At 36.6% G+C, this 21676-nt stretch overlaps 1 non-coding gene across 1 annotated transcript; it reads right to left on the reverse strand.

The window, feature by feature from the left end:
- Positions 1–1343: 1343 nt before the first annotated feature.
- LOC113001349 (small nucleolar RNA R71) lies at positions 1344–1450 on the reverse strand. The gene has a single exon (XR_003266666.1). It is a non-coding gene; the product is annotated as a small nucleolar RNA R71 (small nucleolar RNA).
- Between the last annotated feature and the right edge of the window lie 20226 nt (positions 1451–21676).

The following is a 21676-nucleotide window of genomic DNA, read 5'->3' on the forward strand; positions in this document are numbered from 1 at the left end:
ACCTCGATCAAATTTGGCGCCGTTGCCGGGGAGCAGTGGGCCAAAGGTTCATAATAGTGTTTAGTTATCTTATTTTGTGTAGCATTTTGTTTTGCATTTCAGTTGCATTCCCTATTTAGCGATTGTTTTTAGCGATTGTTTTTAGTGACTGATTCAGCGATTGCTTCAGCTTTGTGATATGTTGTGAATAATGATGAACGGTGATTAGCGACTAGGAATTAGTGAATGATTTTGCAATTTAATTAGCGATTTTTGTTTTGATAGTTAGAGTTGTTATGTTTGGCTGATTTTTTGTGTGGTAGCTTCTTTTGATCCATATTTTGTGTGAAAAATACCAGGAGCACCTGGTGTGACAGTATTTGAGAGAGACAAAAATTTTGGGAACTTGTTTTTAGCAAAACTTAAAACGACCATAACTTTTGCTCCGGGTATCAAAATGACTATTATTATATATGCATTTTGGGTAGAAAAAAAAAACTTCCATACTATGACAACCCGCTTTAGCCGGTTGGGGTCTCCCAAACTCCAAAAATCAGCCATTTACTAAGTTTTTTTTTATTTTTCAAGTATTATTGTCCTATTTTTCTAAACTTTGCTTAGGTAGTTTTCATAGTTAGACTTTGAATTTTTGTTTGAAATTTTTGGTGCTATCTTTTCATGATTTTAGGGTGTTCCTCACAAAATTTTAGCTCATTTTAATATTGTTTGAGTATAGCTGTAGTTTTACCCCCTTGTTAGGTGCTTGTTGAGAACACATTATTTGCTGCATATAATGCATGACTAGGGGTAATCCGGGTGATTTACAACCCTTTGATCCTGAAATAGATAGAACCTTTCATAGATTAGTTAGGCATAGTGTGCATCCTGGTCATTCTGTGCATTTTGAGCATTTTGAGTATTCTGTTGCGAGTGATTCTGAATATTCTGATTTTGAGCATTCGACTACTAATTTTCATACTGAGAACATGGCTCTACCTCCACCTCGTGAGAGGACTCTTAGGGAGATGGCTGCACCTGATTTCACTTATGAAAGCTTGTGCATTCAATATCCTGATGAAGGTGTTCCTTATGTTCTCAAGGCTGGACTAATACATTTGCTGCCCAAGTTTCATGGTCTTGCAGGTGAAGATCCTTATAAGCATCTTAAGGAGTTCCATATTGTTTGTTACACCATGAAGCCCCCTGATGTTCAAGAAGATCATATCTTTCTAAAGGCTTTTCCTCATTCTCTGGAGGGAGTGGCAAAAGATTGGCTATACTACCTTGCTCCCAGGTCCATTTTCAACTGGGATGACCTTAAGAGGGTGTTCTTGGAGAAATTCTTCCCTGCATCTAGGACCACTGCCATCAGAAAAGACATTTCAGGCATTAGGCAACTTAGTGGAGAAAGCTTGTATGAGTACTGGGAAAGATTCAAGAAATTGTGTGCAAGCTGCCCTCACCACCAGATTTCTGAGCAACTCCTTCTTCAATATTTCTACGAGGGACTTAGCAACATGGAGAGGAGTATGATTGATGCTGCCAGTGGTGGACCTCTTGGTGATATAACCCCTGCTGAAGCTAGGAATTTGATTGAGAAGATGGCTTCCAACTCCCAACAATTCAGTGCAAGAAATGATGCTATTGTCCTTAGTGGAGTCCATGAGGTGGCCACGGATTCATCTTCATCTATTGAAAATAAAAAGCTTGAAGGAAAACTTGATGCCTTGGTCAACCTGGTAACTCAGCTTGCCATGAATCAGAAATCTTCATCTGTTGCACGAGTCTGTGATCTATGTTTTTCTGCAGATCACCATACAGATCTTTGTCCTTCTTTGCAGCAATTTGGAGTCAATGAGCAACCTGAAGCTTATGCTGCAAACATTTATAATAGACCTCCTCAGCAGCAAAACCAACAACAGTAGAATAATTATGACCTTTCAAGCAATAGATACAATCCAGGTTGGAGGAATCATCCAAATCTGAGATGGACAAGTCCTCCACAACAACAACAGCTTGTCCCTCCTTTTCACAATGTTGCTGATCCAAGCAAGCCATATGTTCCTCCTCCAATACAGCAACAGTCACAACAAAGACTGAAAGCAACTGAGGCTCCTCCTCAACCTTCCTTAGAAGAGTTAGTGAGGCAAATGACCATCCAGAATATGCAATTTCAGCAAGAGACAAGAGCCTCCTTTCAGAGTCTGACAAATCAGATGGGGTAGATGGCTACTCAGATGAACCAAGCTCAGTCCCAAAATTCTGACAAATTGCCTTCACAAACTGTGCAGAATCCAAAAAATATGAGTGTCATCACCTTGAGGTCTGGCAACCAAATTCAAGTGCCTCCACCAGTAGCAGCACCTGCACCTAAATTTGTCAAGCTTCATTCTACACCTGAAAAAGAGGATGAGATAGTTTCACAAAAGAGAAAGCTTCTTAGCAAAAATTTTCATGCAGGTGGACCTTCTTCTAGTAATTTTGACTTACAGCAGCCTCATATCCCTCTTCCATTTCCACTTAAAGCAATTCCAAACAAAAAAATGAAAAAGCGGAAAAGGAGATCTTGGAGACCTTCAGGAAAGTAGAGGTGAACATACCTCTGCTAGATGCCATCAAGCAAATTCCAAGATATGCCAAGATTCTAAAGGAGTTGTGCACCCATAAAAGGAAGCTCAAAGGCAATGAAAGGATTAGCATGGGCAGAAATGTGTCAGCATTGATAGGTAAATTTGTTCCTCACATTCCTGAGAAATGTAAGGACCCAGATACTTTTTGTATACCTTGCATTATTGGGAACAGTAAATTTGAGAATGCCATGCTAGATCTAGGAGCATCAGTTAGTGTCATGCATGTTCATTTTCAATTCTTTATCTCTTGGACCTTTGCAATCTACAGATGTGGTGATTCATTTGGCAAATAGAAGTGTCGCTTACCCCGTAGGTTTCATAGAGGATGTGCTGATTTGGGTTGGTGAACTTATTTTTCATGTTGATTTTTATGTTCTTAATATGGAAGAGGGATTTTCCCATGGTTCAGTTCCAATTATTTTAGTCAGGCCATTTATGAAAACGGCCCGAACCAAGATAGATGTTTATGATGGCACATTGCCTATGGAATTTGGTGATATTGTTGTTCATTTTAACATTCTTGATACCATGAAACATCCATCTGAGGATCATTCTATTTTTCGTGCTGAGATAATTGATCAGATTGTTGATGATTATATGTTTGATTTTGATTTTGTTCTTCATGGTAGGAAACATCCATTTTTATCTGATCTGCATACTTGTCATTCCTTATGCATTGAATCTAAATCTGAGTTTGAATTTGATCATATATCTGATTTTTATGCTGAGAGTGAATTTGAATTTGAGTCTGGTTCTGATTTTTTGGGTGTTGTGCCTCTTGATGTTGATTTTTTAGAGTCAAAATGCACTAACCATGTTGCAGGAAGTACATACACTTTTGACTTGCTTTATGAGGTACAGGCTGGCGAACCTTCTTCTTCTCCTACCCTGGTTCCTCCCATTATTCATCCACCACCCACACCAGAGTTGAAGCCCTTACCAGCAAACCTCAAATATGCTTACTTGGAGGACAAGGAAAAATTTTCAGTGATCATCTCTACCTCCCTTGTTGTTGAGCAAGAGGAGAAGTTGTTGCTAGTTCTCAAGAAGCATAAGAAGGCCATTGGATGGACTTTAGCAGACATTCTTGGTATTAGCCCATCTACCTGCATGCATAGGATACTTTTAGAGGATGGAGCTAAGCCAGTGAGGCAGCCACAGCGGCGACTCAACCCCGGCATTCTAGATGTGGTGAAAAAGGAAGTGACCAAGCTCTTACAAGCTGGAATCATCTACCCCATTTCTGATAGCTAGTGGGTGAGTCCGGTCCAAGTGATTCCTAAGAAGACAGGCCTCATAGTGATCAAGAATGAGAGGGGTGAGCTTATCCCCACAAGATTGCAGAAGAGCTGGCGAGTCTGCATTGATTATAGGAGGCTGAATCAAGTAACCAGAAAAGATCATTTTCCCCTGCCTTTCATTGATCAAATGCTTGAGCGCTTGGCAGGTAAGTCTCATTACTGTTTTCTTGATGGTTTTTCTGGTTATTTACAAATTCATATTGCTCCTGAGGATCAAGAAAAGACCACATTCACCTGTCCCTTTGGCACTTTTGCCTATAGGAGGATGCCCTTTGGCACTTTTGCCTATAGAAGGATGCCCTTTGGCCTATGCAACACCCCTGGTACCTTCCAGCGATGTATGCTTAGCATATTCAGTGATTTTTTAGAGAGTTGCATAGAGGTTTTTATGGATGATTTTACTGTTTATGGATCCTCTTTTGATGCATGTTTGGATAGTCTGGATAGAGTTCTTAATAGGTGCATTGAAACTAACCTTGTGCTGAATTTTGAAAAATGTCACTTCATGGTAGAACAAGGTATAGTTTTAGGGCATATCATTTCCAGTAAGGACATAGAGGTAGACCCTGCAAAAATAGATGTTATTTCACAATTGCCTTACCCCTCTTGTGTGCGAGAGGTTCGTTCTTTTCTTGGTCATGCAGGGTTTTATAGGCGCTTTATCAAGGACTTTAGCAAACTGGCCCTTCCACTATCCAATCTGCTGCAAAAGGAGGTGGAGTTTGATTTTGATGACCGATGCAAAAAGGCTTTTGATTGCCTCAAGCTTGCGGTGACTACCACCCCTATTATTCAGGCACCTGATTGGACAACTCCATTTGAGTTAATGTGTGATGCATCCAATTACGCATTGGGGGCTATCCTTGCTCAAAAGATTGATAAGCTGCCTAGGGTGATCTACTATGCTTCCAGAACTTTGGATGCTGCTCAAGCAAATTACACTACCACAGAGAAAGAGCTATTAGCGATAGTTTTTGCTCTTGAGAAATTTCGTTCATATTTACTTGGTACTCGTGTTATTGTTTATACTGACCATGCAGCTCTGAAGTACCTGTTGAAGAAGGCTGAATCAAAGCCTAGATTGATCAGGTGGATGCTTTGGCTCCAACAGTTTGATTTGGAAATCCGTGATCGGAGTGGTGCACAGAACCTTGTGGCTGACCACCTGAGTAGGATTGAGCGTGCATCTGAGGACTCACCCATTCGGGATGATTTTTCGGATGACCATTTGTGCATTCTGTATAGCATTCCTGATTCCTTCCCCACTCCCTAGTTTGCTAATATTGTGAATTATTTGGTTGCTTTTGTTTTTCCTCCATTAGCATCTAAAGCTCAAAATGATAAAATTAAGAGTGATGCAAAGCATTATATTTGGGATGACCCTTATTTGTGGAAGTTGTGCAGTGACCAGGTTATTAGGAGATGCATTCCAGACCATGAGATTGACTCAGTCCTACAATTCTGTCAGTCTTCCGCACCAGGTGGCCATCTTGGCATACAGAGGACAACTCACAAGGTGCTTGACTGCAGTTTCTATTGGCCCACCATCTTCAAGGATGCGTGGAGAATCTGTAGCACTTGTGAGCCTTGTCAGAGAGCAGGTGGCTCACCTTCATGGAGACAACAAATGCCTCAAAAACCCATGTCATTCTGTGAGGTGTTTGATGTCTGGGGTATAGATTTTATGGGGCCTTTCCCTGTCTCTTTTGGTTTTGTTTATATTCTCCTTACTGTTGATTATGTTTCAAAATGGGTGGAAGCCAAACCCACCAAAACTAACGATGCTAAGGTCGTTGTGGATTTTGTTAGATCTAATATGTTTTGCAGGTTTGGAGTCCCTAGAGCCATCGTCAGTGATCAAGGCACCCATTTTTGCAACAGATCCATGTATGTCGTGCTCAAAAAGTATGGGGTCATGCATAGAATTTCCACACCATACCACCCCCAAACTAATGGGCAGGCTGAGATTTCAAACAGGGAGATAAAAAGGATCTTGGAGAAGATTGTGCAGCCAAACAAAAAGGATTGGAGCACCAGGCTAGATGATGCTCTTTGGGCACATAGGACTGCCTACAAAGCACCCATAGGAATGTCTTCTTATCGGGTTGTCTTTGGCAAGGCATGTCATCTTCCTGTAGAGATAGAGCACAAAGCCTACTGGGCTGTAAAGACCTGCAACTTCTCTATTGATCAGGCTGGAGAGGAAAGGAAGTTGCAACTAAGTGAGCTAGATGAGATCCATTTAGAAGCCTATGAGAATTCCAAATTCTACAAGGAGAAGACCAAGAAGTTCCATGACAGCTTGATAGCTAAGAAGGACTTCGTGGTTGGATAAAAAGTTTTATTGTATAACTTTAGGCTCGGACTCATGAGTGGTAAGTTGAGGTCAAAGTGGATTGGTCCTTTTGTGGTGACTAATGTTTTTCCTTATGGTACAATTGAGATCAAAAGTGAATCCACAGATAAGAGCTTCAAGGTCAATGGACACCGGCTGAAACCATTCCTCACAAATCCCTCCTTAGTGGATGTAGTGGTGGAGGAGACCTCCTTACTTCACCCTACTCCTCTTCCGCCATGACTTAGGGAGTTTTCTTTTTCTGTCTCTTTTTTTACTTTTACTGCACTTGTCCAAATTTATTGATTGTTCTTGATCTTATGATTGTGCTACATTGAGGACAATGTGTTGTTTAAGTGTGGGGGGGAGGGGAGATTGTTCTTTAATTTTGGTTGGGTATTCTAGTTCAATTTTATTAGGTTTTTTTCTAGGTTAATTTTGTTATTTTGGTTTTATGTTTTGTGTACAACATTGCATGTTCCTCTTTGAATTTTTGGTTATGTACAGGTAATGGGTAATTGTTTTTGAAATAGGAGTTTCTAGGAATTTTGTGAATTGAAACCCTTGTTTTTCTCTACATGTCAAAGTAGTTTTGAATGCTTGAATTGAAAGTGATAGATTTACCCTTGGTGAGAATTTGAGCCATCATTATCTGTTTTATTCGGTGTGTTTTGCCCCATTGATTGCTTGCACAATAGCCTTGGCTTGACTCTTGTTGATACTTCTTGCTTCACATGCATGTTGGGAGATGATTTAGGCATTTTGTTCTTATAAGCCTCTAGCCAAATGAGCCTACCTTGAATTAATTCCTTTGATAGCCCGTTTGAGCCTATGTTCCCCTTTCTTTGTTTTGAAGCTCATTACAAGCCTTAAGTGAAAAACCATGATTTCACCCTACCCTTAAGGAATTTTGGAGCTTTGGAATTGTTTTGGGAATAAGTGTGAGGGGGGGGGGGGGTATGTTTCATTGGATGATATGTTTTTGTTGGCCATGTTTGATGTATATACATATATTGCCTAATTGTTTCTTTATTTTTCAAATGCTTTCAATTGCTACTGTTCACGTTCAAAAAAAAATCACAAAAAAATACAAAAAAAATACAAAAAGAATGAAGTTGAATAAATGAAGACTTGGTTGATTTTGTTTTGGGTTTACTTTTTAAAGCTTAATTTGTAATTTTGGTTTTGGGGTTTATTACTTTTTCTTACTTCCCACTAATTCCCCATTGCTCCTCTATTCCTTTGGGTTTTAGCTACTATCCCATACTTTCCTCTACCTTGTCCTTGGCCCCGTTATAACCTTAAAAGACCTTTTGATCCTCATATGCATGTGTTTGTGATGTGGTTGTCAATTTTAGAGTCTTGCCAAGTCTATGTGGTGTTTGTTTTCATGGATGCTCTGAGAGTAAACAATAGCCTAGACACTTGAGAGATAGAGTTCATATCTTGTAAGGCTTTATCACTTTTCATTCTTGAGCTGATTTACTATCTTGCCATGTTTGAGATGCTTGGATGATTTTCATGACGACCTTGATTCTTTAACTCTTTACGTGTTGGATGTTACCCATTCTTTTCATTCCTTGAGATTCATTGAGAAATATGTAGTTGCTTTTGTGTCTGTTTGTTTCTCTTTAATGTCTCTGGATTCGTTTCTTGCTTTGCTTTTTGATTTTGCCCAGGAGTGCAAAAGGCTAAGTGTGAGGGGATTTGATGTGTTATCATTTTCTCCTATTTCTTAACCCTTTTTGTCACCATTTTAATTACTGATTAGCCTTAATTGTCAAATTAATTATGCAGTTTTATCATTTGGGCCTACTGGACTAATTTTGTGTTTTTAATTTAATTTCAGGAGAATTATAAGCAATTGGGCTTGAATCTGGAATTGGGCTTGGACTTGAAGAGAGTAGACAATTTTATCAAATCTTATCTTATCCAGATTTTATCTCATGTTGATATTATTTCATTTAGATTTTATCTTATCTTATCTTATCTAGATTTGATTTCATCTAGATTTTATTTTATCAAATCTTATCTTATCTTGTCCAGATTTTATTTTATTTATGGGCTTGGACTTAAAACAGATTTGTAAGCTTTGGGGCTGAGAACCTATATAACAGCACCAAGGTTTTAATTTGAGAAGAGCTTTTTGTTTTGGGAGAAAGAATAATTTTAGGTTTTGCAATTCTAGTTTTTACTATTCACGTAGCAATAAAATTTCATTTTCTGCTTCAATCTGTAATTTCGTTATCTACTGATTAATGGAAGGCTAAGTCTCCAACGTCGTTTTCTCTTGAGGATCATGCATAACTCTCTTTGAGGTTTTATTATTACTATTGAATTTTGATCAGTTTTTCCTCTTCACCAATTACTCTGTATTTTTTGCTATTAATTCATGCATGCTTAGTGCTTGATTAATTGTCTCTAAGCTTAATTTACGTTCATGCTTAATGATCAGTTTCGTTCATGATTAATTGGTGTATGTGTTGCTTAATCACATAATGACTGCCTTATGTTAAATTTCGCTTAGTTATTTAATTTAGGGTTGGATTAAGTGGTTGAATTGATAAAGGATAAATTCTCGTAACCTAGGATAAGTGACTTGCTTGTGAATCATGGGGAAACAACGTGTTTTAATTCTGATATTTTCTAATTAAAATTTGCTCGTTGTTTAATTTACAAAAACAAACAACCCCCCCAATTCATTACTATTTTATTACTATCTGTTATGAACGTTTGGTTGACCATTGCTCGTTGGAAAACAACCAAGGACCACTTCCTAGATACTGCATTTTTAATGTTTATTTGATTCGGGTACGACCTTGATCACCCTCCAGCAAAGATTTTGTGGTATCTTCCAATCATTCCAAGGTTTAAGCGTATTTTTGCTAACGAGGACGATGCAAAAGACCTTACATGGCATGCAAATGGAAGGATTTCTGATGGAATGGTCCATCATCTGGCTGATTGCTCACAGTGGAAGAAGATTGATGGTTTGTATCCGAATTTTGGGAAAGAGCCACGAAATCTTAGACTTGGACTAGCCAGTGATGGAATGAATCCATATGGCACCTTAAGCACTTAACACAGTTCATGGCCAGTTCTGCTAGTATTTTACAATTTGCCTTCATGGTTGTGCATGAAACGAAAATACATGGTGTTTTCTATGATGATATCGGGCCTAAGACAGCCAAGAAATGACATTGATGTTTATCTAAGTCCGTTGGCTGAAGACCTGAGAAAGTTGTGGGACGAGGGGGTTTTAGTGTTTGATGTGTTTTGCAAGGAGACATTTGAAATGCGTGCAATGCTTTTTTGTACCATTAATGACTTTCTAGAATATGGGAATCTCAGCAGTTACAGTGTTAAGGGTCATCATGCATGCCCCATCTGTGAAGAAAACACAAGCTACATACAACTAAAACATGGAAGAAAAATAGTCTACAGTAGGCATCGCCATTTTCTAACACCCAATCATCCTTATAGACAACTGAAAAAAGCTTTTAATGGAAGTCAAGAGCATGATATTTCGTCGATACCGTTGATTGGTGAGCAGGTATACCAGCGGGTTCAACACCTGAATATTGTATTTAGAAAGATCCAAAAGAAGGATAAAAGTAAGAGTAGCATATGGAAGAAGATGTCCATTTTCTTTGATCTTCCGTACTGGTCTGATCTAGATGTTAGACATTGTATTGATGTTATGCATGTGGAGAAAAATGTTTGTGACAGTGTCATTGGGACACTCCTTAACACTCAAGGCAAGACGAAGGATGGCTTGAATACCCGTCAAGATCTAGCTGATATGGGGATACGATCACAGTTGCATCCAAGGTTTGATGGGAAGAAAATTTACTTGCCCCCTGCTTGTCATACTTTGTCCAAAAAGGAGAAGATAAGTTTTTGTCAGTGTCTTCGTCGGGTGAAGGTTCCACAAGGATACTTTTCAAATATTAAGAGCCTTGTGCAGTTGAAGGAGCTTAAGCTTGTAGGGTTAAAGTGTCATGATTGTCACGTGCTCATGCAACAATTGTTAGCCGTGGCTATACGAGACATCTTGCCAAACAAAGTCAGGTTAGCCATAACTCGCTTGTGCTTTTTCTTTCATGCCATATGTAGCAAAGTCATTAATCCTGTCAAATTTGATGAGATGGAAAATGAGGCCGCAATTATATTGTGTCAGTTGGAGATGTATTTTCCCCCTGCTTTCTTTGACATCATGATTCACTTGATTGTGCATCTGGTCAGAGAAATCAAATGTTGTGGTCCTGTTTATTTGCGGTGGATGTACCCGGTTGAGCGATACATGAAGATCTTCAAAGGGTATACAAAGAATCTATATCGTCCAAAAGCATCTATTATTGAGAGGTACATTGCAGAAGAAGCCATTGAATTTTGTTCAAAAAACATTGAGAAGGCTAAACCTATTGGCCTTCCTGAGTCTCGGCATGATGACAGAGTGGGTGGTAAGGGTTCAAGAGGACTACATGTGATCACTCCAAGTCTAGAAGATTTGTTACAAGCTCACTTATATGTCTTGAACAACAGTAATGAAGTTTTGCCATACATACTTAAGCATGAAGCTTTAGTCAAATAGAATAATCAAAAAATGTAAAGAATTGGGTGTTGAAAAAGCATAACAAGACTTTCCGTGATTGGTTTAAAGATACAATATTTGCAGATGAAAATGTTTCAGAAACATTAAGAAAGCTAGCAGATGGGCTTAAAAGAAATGTTATAACTTGGCAAGGATACGACATAAACAAGTATTCATTTTACACAAAAGCACAAGACAACAAAAGTACAATGCAGAACAGCGGGGTCACCCTAAGGGTTGAATCTCAACACTTCGCAAGTATGCATGACGCCTATCCTTGTGTAGCTTCCATCCCTTACTTTGGGTTCATTGATGAAATTTGGGAGCTTAACTATGTGAAATTTACTGTATGTGTTTTCAAATGTAAATGGGTTGACAACAACACTGGTATGTGCACCGATGATATAGGATCTACGTTGGTAGACCTAAAGAAACTTGGTTACCACAATGACCCTTTCATCATGGAAGAACAAGCTAGACAAGTATTTTACGTGCAAGACCCTTGTGATGAAAGGTGGTGCGTGGTTCTCCAGGGAAAAACAATTGGTGTTAATGTAAAAGATGATGATTCATACATGGACACCTATGTTAGTCCTTTGACCGCACAAATCACTCCTAACGTTGTCGGAGAAGAAGAAGCTAACGACGTTCATGCTAATCATAATGATCATGATGAAGGAGAATTAATTAACATCGTCTAATGTAATTTTCTATTTATATATTTGATTTTGCTAGATTCATTTACATAAGTCATAAACATTATTCAGATTGATTAATATTTAATCCACATTTATATATAGTCTCGAGCTACACCAAACCTCAATCTAAACAAAACATACATCAATGTGAAGAAGGGCGTTACATACTCCTTGCCGCTCGTCTCTTCTCTGAACTATTTAATATCAATCCATAAAATGGAGCAAATCAATACTAGATTTCTATTTAGAATAAAACATTGAAACTAAATAAAGTGTACACAAACCAATCATATGTGATTGGTTACTATATGCTTGGTTTGTGTGATTGGTTTACTAATTGCATTATTGAAAACATGCATATATTTGATGAAAGCTTTGAAAGTGGAACTTATGCCATTTCATCTTTTTGTATTCAGTGGATCTCATCAATTGTTTTCTGGAGAAAGAGAGTTCACCAAAGCAAGTAAGTGACAGCTACACTTTCTCTGATTGTTTAAAATTATATGTTTACCTGTTGCAAAATTTATTTATAATTTTGTCTTGTTATTTATGGGTGGTTTACTAAAGAGGGAGTGAAGTCAGGCATAATTCACCACTACTATATTACAGTGGGCTGGGATAGTCAAAGTATTGAGTGTATTTAACACAAAAATCAGGTAAGGTTATGACGATAATAGGATTCCTGGGAGAGGGAGAAATATTGACCAAATTAAGACAAATGCAAACTAAATCTATTAATATGAATCAAATATTCTTAAAACAAATATCGTGGCGGTGCTAAAGAACAAGTTGTCAAGAGTGGATTGCTAATATTATTACCTCATGTGACTTCCTGATTTCCACCATATGTTCCTTCAAATCAATAAACTTGACATTCCCCAGCTCTTGCATATACTGAATGCTAGAAGTAGTTGTCAATTGCCTCACTTTCAGATCATCGCTCACAACAAATAGACACGACCTCTTCATAAATCCCACAATAGCTTCTCTTGCTCCATCATAACATCTTGGCTCAAAAAGTTTCAATTTTGTTGGATATTGTAACATTTCTTTTTTCTTTGAAATCATTTCTTGCATCTTGAGACATTTCTTGCATCTTGAGGCACACAGCTTCAAGATTACATGTTCGAATCTCTATCACTAATAGAATGACAACTATTGAGTAAAAAGACAATTGAAACTTTGGAAAATAGCTTTTAAATGGTTTACTATGAACTATGAACAGTGACACTTATCTTTTGTGTCTTACTAATAGAATGAAAAGGGTATTTTTAATGTACCTATTTTGAACCAAAAATTAGAGAAGAAAGAAACAATGTAATTAGAGAAATGGCCACTGCTTGTTCCATATCCAATCTATTAATATATTATTTTGGTTGTTCAAAAACAATCGTAATGGTTGGTAGCTCTTAAATTATTGCAGGTCAGTGTAATATATATGCATCAAACTTGCTTTACACAACTATTCTGTTTGTTCAATTGGTTTGTGTAGTGTAACTGAAACCTGTCTATAGTGTTTGAATTTGTTCAATTGGTTTGTGCAGTGTAACTGAAACCTATCTAGTGTTTAAACTTTAGCACTATAAGAAAGAAAGAAAAATAAATGTTGTGAATATTCTGAACCAAAAGTTACAGGGAATTTATTAATTTCTGATTATTCGACCTTTTCTGATTTGTATAGTTTAAAAATCCGACCAAGCTCTGGATTCTTCAGACACTCTTCCTTCTTCCTAGTTGCTAGTGCCTCAATCATCTTCTTGTTAGCTCCAGACATTGACCTTGTTGTCCACACTGCTTTTGCAATCAGGTTACTCAACACAAATCTTATTGACATATTGTTCTTTGATTTTCCATAGATTAAATGTGTAAACATAGATTAAATTCTTATCCAAACTTTGGTTTTAAGTTTTTGGTAGGAGCAAGCTAATTGAGTTGCTCACCTTTTTAGTTAGGTAATCGCAATTCTATGTTAGTTACCGTATTTTTTGTTGCTAGGTATGAATTACCAATTTCTGCTTTCTATTCATCTTTTTTAAAATATCCTGGAGGCCAAGCTGATTGAATAAGAAAAGGCTAAAATAGAATGTTGTGGTCTCTTTTGCAATTTTGGTTAAAATATTTAATTATAGTCTGCGCTTGTACATTGATTTTCATCTACAAATAACATGTTTGACAAAACTGTGATTGAGTCATGTTCGAACATTATTTAACAACTAGAGGACTAATTTTACAAAAAATTTAGAATAATTTTAAGCAATTAGAGTTTTAAAGGGACTGAGTCACACAATCTAGCTTTTAAGTTTGAAAGAACGGAAAACAAGATGAATGAACAATAAAATGAGGTGGGATCCATACTTTTATTCTCTACTTTAATCAAAACTTTCATCTCAAATCACATTCATTTCATTTCTTTTGATTCAAATGAATGGACCCTTGTCATATACAGTATTCATATTCCTTGCTACCAACAAAGCCCAACATGACATCCACAAAATCCTTCACCTTATTGTGTTGTCCCTTGTCTGATTGAATATGCTCATCAATAATTTTGTTAAATACATTCATCAAAGACTGCTACTGGCAAGACACAGAAACAGTTGTTGAGGACAAAGGCAAAGGAGATGGGGCCTGTTAGGAAGAGCAAGTTGTAACTATGTCGGTGATGTCACATTATGGTGATGCTTGTTGCTCTCAAACTTTTCTTAATGTTGTTTATCTATAACTATAATAAAAGGTTGGAGAATACTAACTAGTGGCTTAAAGAATTAAAAAGAAAAAAGTTTTTGTAAGATAGTATACTAATGCACTTTTACTGTGATTTTCAATATAAATCTTCTATTTATTTGATTAAGATACTTGGTAGTAACAATTCATTATTAGGCTTTGCTTATGATGGACCATGCTAAACAAGTACCCTTGGAGCATGCATTAGGAACTGTTAGATAATATCAAATTATATGTACAACAGATTAAAGAAAGTCTACCTGATTATCTACAAGTTAATAAAAATTAATTACTAATGATCCATAAAGTAATACAAATTATTTGTACAAAAGAAAAGTTCTATCTTTTCTACAGCCTCACAGTCAAGAACTTGGCTGATACTTACTAAAAGTGTAGATGATGGTGAAGTTGCACCTATGCCTAGCTTACAGCCTCAAGATGCAGAAATAGAGTCACAAAGCAGCCTCTCCCTCCCTCCCTCCCTCCCTGTAAAGGTCTTATACAAGACCTCTTTTCCATTAGTTACCTGTGAATTATGAGTCACCTTCACTGTTTTCCCTTCCCATCCTTTGTAGTATATTCTTGCCAAATCTTAGTTGACACAATTAATTTGTACCACCCATTTCCTGTTGCTTAAATTGGGCCTTTAGACTACTTGACCCCTAACATCATGCATCTTGTTATTTAAAGAATTGATATGTTCTTTCTTTGTCATTTCATTATAGCGGGGAGCATAATATGGTTCTTTACTCCTAAATCATCACAAAATATATTGAAGAAGGCAAAGGCATATACTTCTCCCAATTATTAGTTGAGTTTTTCTTTTAATAAAAATGTAAGTAAACACACAGAGACACACAGACACAGAGAAAGAGAGAGAGAGAGAGACACACACACACACACAGAGCGAGAGACTGTCCCTCTCCAATCCAAAAGCCTCATATAACAATGAATCACAGATAAAATGAATCTGTCAAACCTCTAACATATTCACAAAAGAAGACACATACCCAACTACAATAATAAAGCATAAGCACCCCCCAAACCCAGATTTCCAATTTAGTTACATAAAGAACTGTTGATGTCGATATTTGTCTGTAATCGAAATTTACATTTTGATGATGCATAAAGGATCATGGCATCTCCACCTGCCTCGCCTCCTCCTCCTCCTCCTCCTCCTCCTTCAGACGCATCAGCTTCGCCATCTGCCATGAAGCGGACATGCAAAGCCTCACGTCTATGATCCTTGTCTACCAGACCACCTGGTGCTAACAGACCAGTGGTCCACATTGATCCTACTACCGGCAAGGACGACGGTCCCCAAAGGAAGAAATTAAGAACATATTTAGGGATTGTGGCGCGTGATAAGGTGGACCTCACGTACGAGAACTGGAAGAAGGTCCTTACTGCTCAGAAGGACTTGATTTGGAAGGATATTCAAGTATTTTTCTTTTCTTATTTGATGTTGTTTAATTAATAGGAAAAAAATACATTATTGTAACAAATAAACCTTATTTGTTATTGTCAGACAGAATTTGAAATCCCAGAGGCTTCTGACAGTAGGACAAAAAAGAAGTTGCTTCAGACTGTTGGCGAGAGATGGAGGCAGTTTAAATCAGACCTCACGAAGAAATGGGCCCTTGCAGCCGATCAAGATGGTGTGGACGACACTATATGTGAGAAATACGACATAAGCAAGGAAAAATGGGCCCAGTTTTGCCAGACTCGCAGAGACCCTTCTTGGGAGGTATGTTCCTTGCCATTTAAGTTTTTTTTCAAAAAAGCATTAACTTGTTATACTTCATTCTAGCAATTTGAAAGATTATTGTTTTATTTTTGCAGGATGTGCGGAAAAAGGCACAGGCCATCCAGAAATAGAACACTGCCCCCCACGTTATGTCTCGTGGGGGGTATGAATATTTGGAGCAGTTGAGAAGACCAAGAAGAAGCTAGAGGAAGCTGCACAGTCAGGAAGCGTTGATGTCGTCATCAACCCTTCATCCCCCGTCAGACGCCGCGTGAAATGGAAGATGGCCCGCACAAAGAAAATAGGGGAGATGACGACTGAGGCCGCAAAGGTAATCGCTGAGAAAATCGTCAATCATTTTGAACTAACCACTAGAATTATATTTCAATATTTTGTGAATGCCATGTACAATTGTGTCTTTTCTATGCAGGATTCCTTTGAGGAGCAGGCGACACAGGGATCCTTCATCCCCCATGGATGTTAGGATGTTCTCACCGCTGCTATTGGACGTCCAGAGCACCCTGGACGTCTCCGTGCTGCTAGAGCCGGTGTCACCATCAAGCAATACTTTGGATCGGCTCCACGGACGTCTCGCAGCTCTTCCTTGCTACCTGTTGGAGAATTGCAGCAGCTAACCCAGCAAATCAGAGACCAGCTAGAGGAGTCGATCACAGAAAAAGTGACTCGGTAGCTCATGGCATCATTCAGCCAGATGCAGTCCTAGATTTAGTCCCAGATGCAATCTCAGGGACTTGCACTACCTGTGGAGCCTCTAGTTGGTCCCTCAGGTCCTTGAGTAAGCACAAAGGGGAGTTGTGTTGATCCCTCAGGAAACGATCCTGAAACGGGTGACTCAGATAAGTGCGGCTTGTACATCAAAGCGAATCTTGCCCACCTGGTTGCCCTGGGGAGATTTTATGAGGGATCCATTGTTGTTCACAACACTCCTTAGTTGCTTAGCCAAGTAAAGGTGGGTGTGGAGGAGGTTAAAGATGCAGATGCTCCAGTTCCTGTACCCACTGATGAGGTTTCCTTGGTGGGGCAAGCAATTCACGCCTTCCTTGTTTGGCCGAGACACATCTGGTCAAGTCTTTATCACAACAGGTACTTTACTCTTACTATATGTTTCTTCTTTTTGAATTAATTCATTCAGCATGCCTCAAATTAGGCCATTTAACTTTGTCGATGATCCGCTTTATCTGATGACATTGACCATCCCAAAGCTTTTCTTGAGGCCTTACCAGGTTACATGGGATGCCACCGTGTTCGGGGTCTTTAATCCAGACTTCCCGCTCTATATAAAGCATGAAGACCTCTCCGAAATCGCACACAGTGGTCAATGTCTCAGCATATCAATGTTACAGTTGTGGATTCTGTAAGTTATTTTAGATTACTTTTAATTACCTAAGTTATTGCTTTCAATTCATAAATATTTAACTTTGACTTAACATAAACAGGCATATGACTGAAACAAGTATGTGAGCGGAGAATTCTGATATCTATGGATTCCTCGAGCCACAGACCATTCAGAGGTCTGGGCAATCATAGTTTGAGACTGAAAGTTACATAAAGAGTTGGATGCAGAGTTCAAAATGCAATGTCTATCTTGGAGCCTACCTGAATGGGTAAGTCACACAAAATAACTGAATTTAATTAATGTTTACTAATATTCTAACCCATATTCATCCCCACTGCAGCGAACACTGGCAGATGGTGGTCATTATGCCTAAGGAACACCTAGTTGTCTAGTTTTGTTCATTGCATAACAGGGCAGACAACTACCTTAAGGGGATAATTTACAGGTCAGTGTTCTTTTCAATGCATTTGCATTCAAATACCTCAACAACACCATTTTTTAATTGTTACTTGCCTGGAACAGTGCTTTAAAAGGTTTTGATGATGCTCCACAGCCTAAATCAAAGGCTCCAGCTAGGTGGATTGTCGTCAAGGTACATCATTTACATAAAACTTCCACTTATATATACTTCTTATGTGTCTGTACACTAATTGCTTACTTAATATCCAAATTTCATTATGTATTTAATGTAATAGACAAAAAGGAAGTACTGAGTGCCGCTATTATGTCATGCACTGGATGTCCACCATCATTTTAGGAAGTTTCAGGAATAACTGGGAAGCGCTACGTTTATTTCAAACAAATTCAATTTTTTTTATAATTTTTATTGCATTATTAACTTATTACATTTATTTCATCATGCAATATTTTAACGATCCTAGACCATTGGAGCCAGAGAGGTTAAAGGCGTTGCGGATCAAGTGGGCACAGTATTATCTCCGAGTTAGAGATCAGAGCTAGGATTTAGGGACATTAAGTTCAGCTTAGTTTACTTTGGTTTAACATTTTTGACATTTCCTATGTAATTTGAATATTGAATTCATTTGTTGATAGTTGTTTATGATAAATCAATTATTCAATGTTTATTGTGATTAAAACTGCTTGAAAGAAGAATAAAATATTTATTTGCTATGAATTGAGTCCGAAATTGTATTTTACAGGTACAATTTTAGGTTTATTGTAAAAACAGAAAGTTTATATAAAAAAAAACTTGAAAACAACATCGGTTATTAACAAAAACCGATGTTAATATAGTAAACAACATCGGTTATTTACAAAAACCAATGTCAACATGTACCTTAACATCAGTTATTTATAAATAGTCGATGTTATATATAACTAACTACAACAAAATAAGTGTATAGATGATGGACGTTCACATCAGTTATACATGAAAACCAATGTTAATATATTAATTAACATCGGTTTTGCTAGAAAATCGATGTTAATATATTACATTAACATTGGTTTTTATAGAAAATTGATGTCAATGTTCATCATGCATACACTTATTTTGTTGTAGTTCTTTGTATATAACATCGGGTATTTAGAAAACTGATGTTATCGTTTTTATGTTAACATCGGTTTTGAAAAACCGTTGTTAACAATAATACATTCAATATTGATACTTTCAACATCAATTTTAAAATTGATGTAGAATATCGTAAATAACCGATGTTGAAAGTGTATTTTGTAATAGTGTTAACCTATAGCCTAATCAATTTAAAGTTTTTCTTAGTTTGACCAATTTAGCAAAATCGCTAGATTTAAGTTTTCTTAAAAGCTTTATAGCTAAGTGGCATAAGTGTGAGTATTTAGAAAAGTCTACTACTTTGAAAATATTATTATTTAATATATTATATATTATTTTTAAGAAAGTATTATGCTTCGTATTTAAGGTAGCTTTAATAACCATAAAATGTCATTCAGAAAAAGCCCTAAAATGTACTATTTTTGTTATTTAATCGTTTCTAGTATCATAGTATATTAGTCTTTTAATAATGTTTGTAAACTTATACATGCACCTATTGGTTTATTTAAGGATAAATTCATTAACCTATTTAGAACCTTAATAATAAGTAAAATCTCTATCTAGTTATTACAAGTAGCCCTTGTGGATCTATATGAACATTAAATTGAAATCTAATTCTTCTCTAGCTGCTCATTGAAACTTGAATATAGTACTATATCCCGAAGAGACAATGAAGACCCGGTGGATACTCTAGACAAGGCAGAAAAATAGCATGCCTATGACTTGGCAGCTCGTGCCTATGATAACTTATTTTTTTTATATAAAAAGGATCGAGATAGTATTAAATAATTTTAAAAAAAATTATAGTGGCATTGAAATAAATCTTCCGTTAATTTATAAAATAAAATATTTGAGTTGGAGGCAGTTGAAGATGATGATAATATGTTGTTTTCTTTGATGAAAGTTAGTGGGGTAGCGATACATGCAACTTTCTTCACTGAGCAGAATAGCATGAGGCTTTTGGGTTGACTAGCTTTCGCACGTGGTGGAACTGTTAAACAAAATTTACAAGTGAAATGGAGCAAATAAAATAGTAACTGCAATGGTTGGTCTTGATTGGCATTGCTCCTGGTTGTCCTGAGGTATATTTGTGGTTCCTATTGTAGTCATTGTTATCAATCACAATAGCACCACTATCGCATGCTCCTGCTATTTACCGTGAATTTAACATACCTGATCTATTTTAAGTTTAATACTTAAATTCTTGTTGGTTCATGACAATATTTTAAGTTTTGTACATTATTTACTTATTATTAGGATTCTAACATAACTTTATTATTAGCTTTTAACTAGCCCAACTCATGGGGCCAACTCAAGGAATCAAAGTCCTTACTTTAAGCCTACAAATATTATATTAATTATTAATATTCTCTAAATAAATAATTTGAAAAAAAAAGTTATTAATTAACCAATCGATAATATTATGGATAAAAATTCATATATATTTTTTAAAATATCCAAGCTTTAGTCTCTAAAACTAACACTTTTTTCCTTAAAAAAAACTAACATTTCTGGTATGATGTGAACAACTTTCATTTCATCGCTAAGGTATGCATTATGGTCCTTACATAATTATTTTTATTTCTTTCATTAACTATCTAGATATTTTTATAATTACTATATGAATATTTTACTTTGATAGTATTAATTTATAATAATTATCTGAATTAATAACCCAAATGAAATGGTAGTATGGATTTTTGGTTGGTTATGATTTGAGTGCATTTAATAAAAAAAAAAACATGTTTTCTAATACGGTTGTGTTAAAAACCATTTTAGAAGTCTCTATTTTTTAAGATGGTTGTCCGAAAAATTTCCTTAGAAAATTGATTTTCTGAGACGGTATTTTCAAACAAACATCTTAAAAAGTCGACTTTCTAAAACTATTTTTTTAGACAACCAACCGTATTAGAAAATAGATTTCTAAGATGATTTAAAAATCTTTGTAGAAAGTCAACACTTTCTACGATGGTGACTTTAAAGACAATTTTCAACCTGTCATGGAATGTGCTACAGAACTAACTTGAAAACTCTATTTTCTAGTAATGTTCCTTGCTATGTTCATGCTAATGGTGTGAGGCAAGTTTAAAGGAGTAATACCTTGTGTGAATCACACTACAACGACAGGGATTGACTGTACAGGTATGAAATTGTACAATTGATGATGTTTTAAATAAATTAATTAGTATTATTTATACCAACAAGATGCATTTATTTTTTGATAGCTCATCACTTCATAATTCCACCGTTAAACAATTTTGACTTAGATCAATTATGGGTTGGGTGACCTGAAATGTTTTTCGAAAAACATGAGGTAAGAACATTCTAAAAAGTCTTGTGTTGGTTTGTGAGAGAAAGTCAACAATCCTGAAAGTAATCGAGCTAATTCGATGTCTCCAAAATCACTACATATTGAGAGTTATAACCGATGGAAGATTTTGACCAGTGAGAATATTCAATGAAATATCGTCGTGTGAAATATTGTAGAATGTGAATCGTTGAAACATCAACAATGGATGTTATAAAAGGAGTGTCCCCACCAAATGAAATAGCACAAATATGTGAATTTTAGACAATGCATCCTTGGACCCAACCTTGTTCAATAGGGCCTTGTTGTAGAATTGTTGAAAAATAGTGACTTCGGTGCACAGATTGTTGTAGACTAACTTCTTGTATTTTTCTATCATCAAGGCCGTCTCAATTGTCCCATGCTTGTCAAATTTTACAGCTCAATTTCTTGTGAATTCAGTATAGGATTTCTAGAAAGATTGATAGCCATG

Source organism: Glycine max, chromosome 3 (assembly GCF_000004515.6).
Source record: "Glycine max cultivar Williams 82 chromosome 3, Glycine_max_v4.0, whole genome shotgun sequence".
NCBI lineage: Eukaryota > Viridiplantae > Streptophyta > Magnoliopsida > Fabales > Fabaceae > Glycine > Glycine max.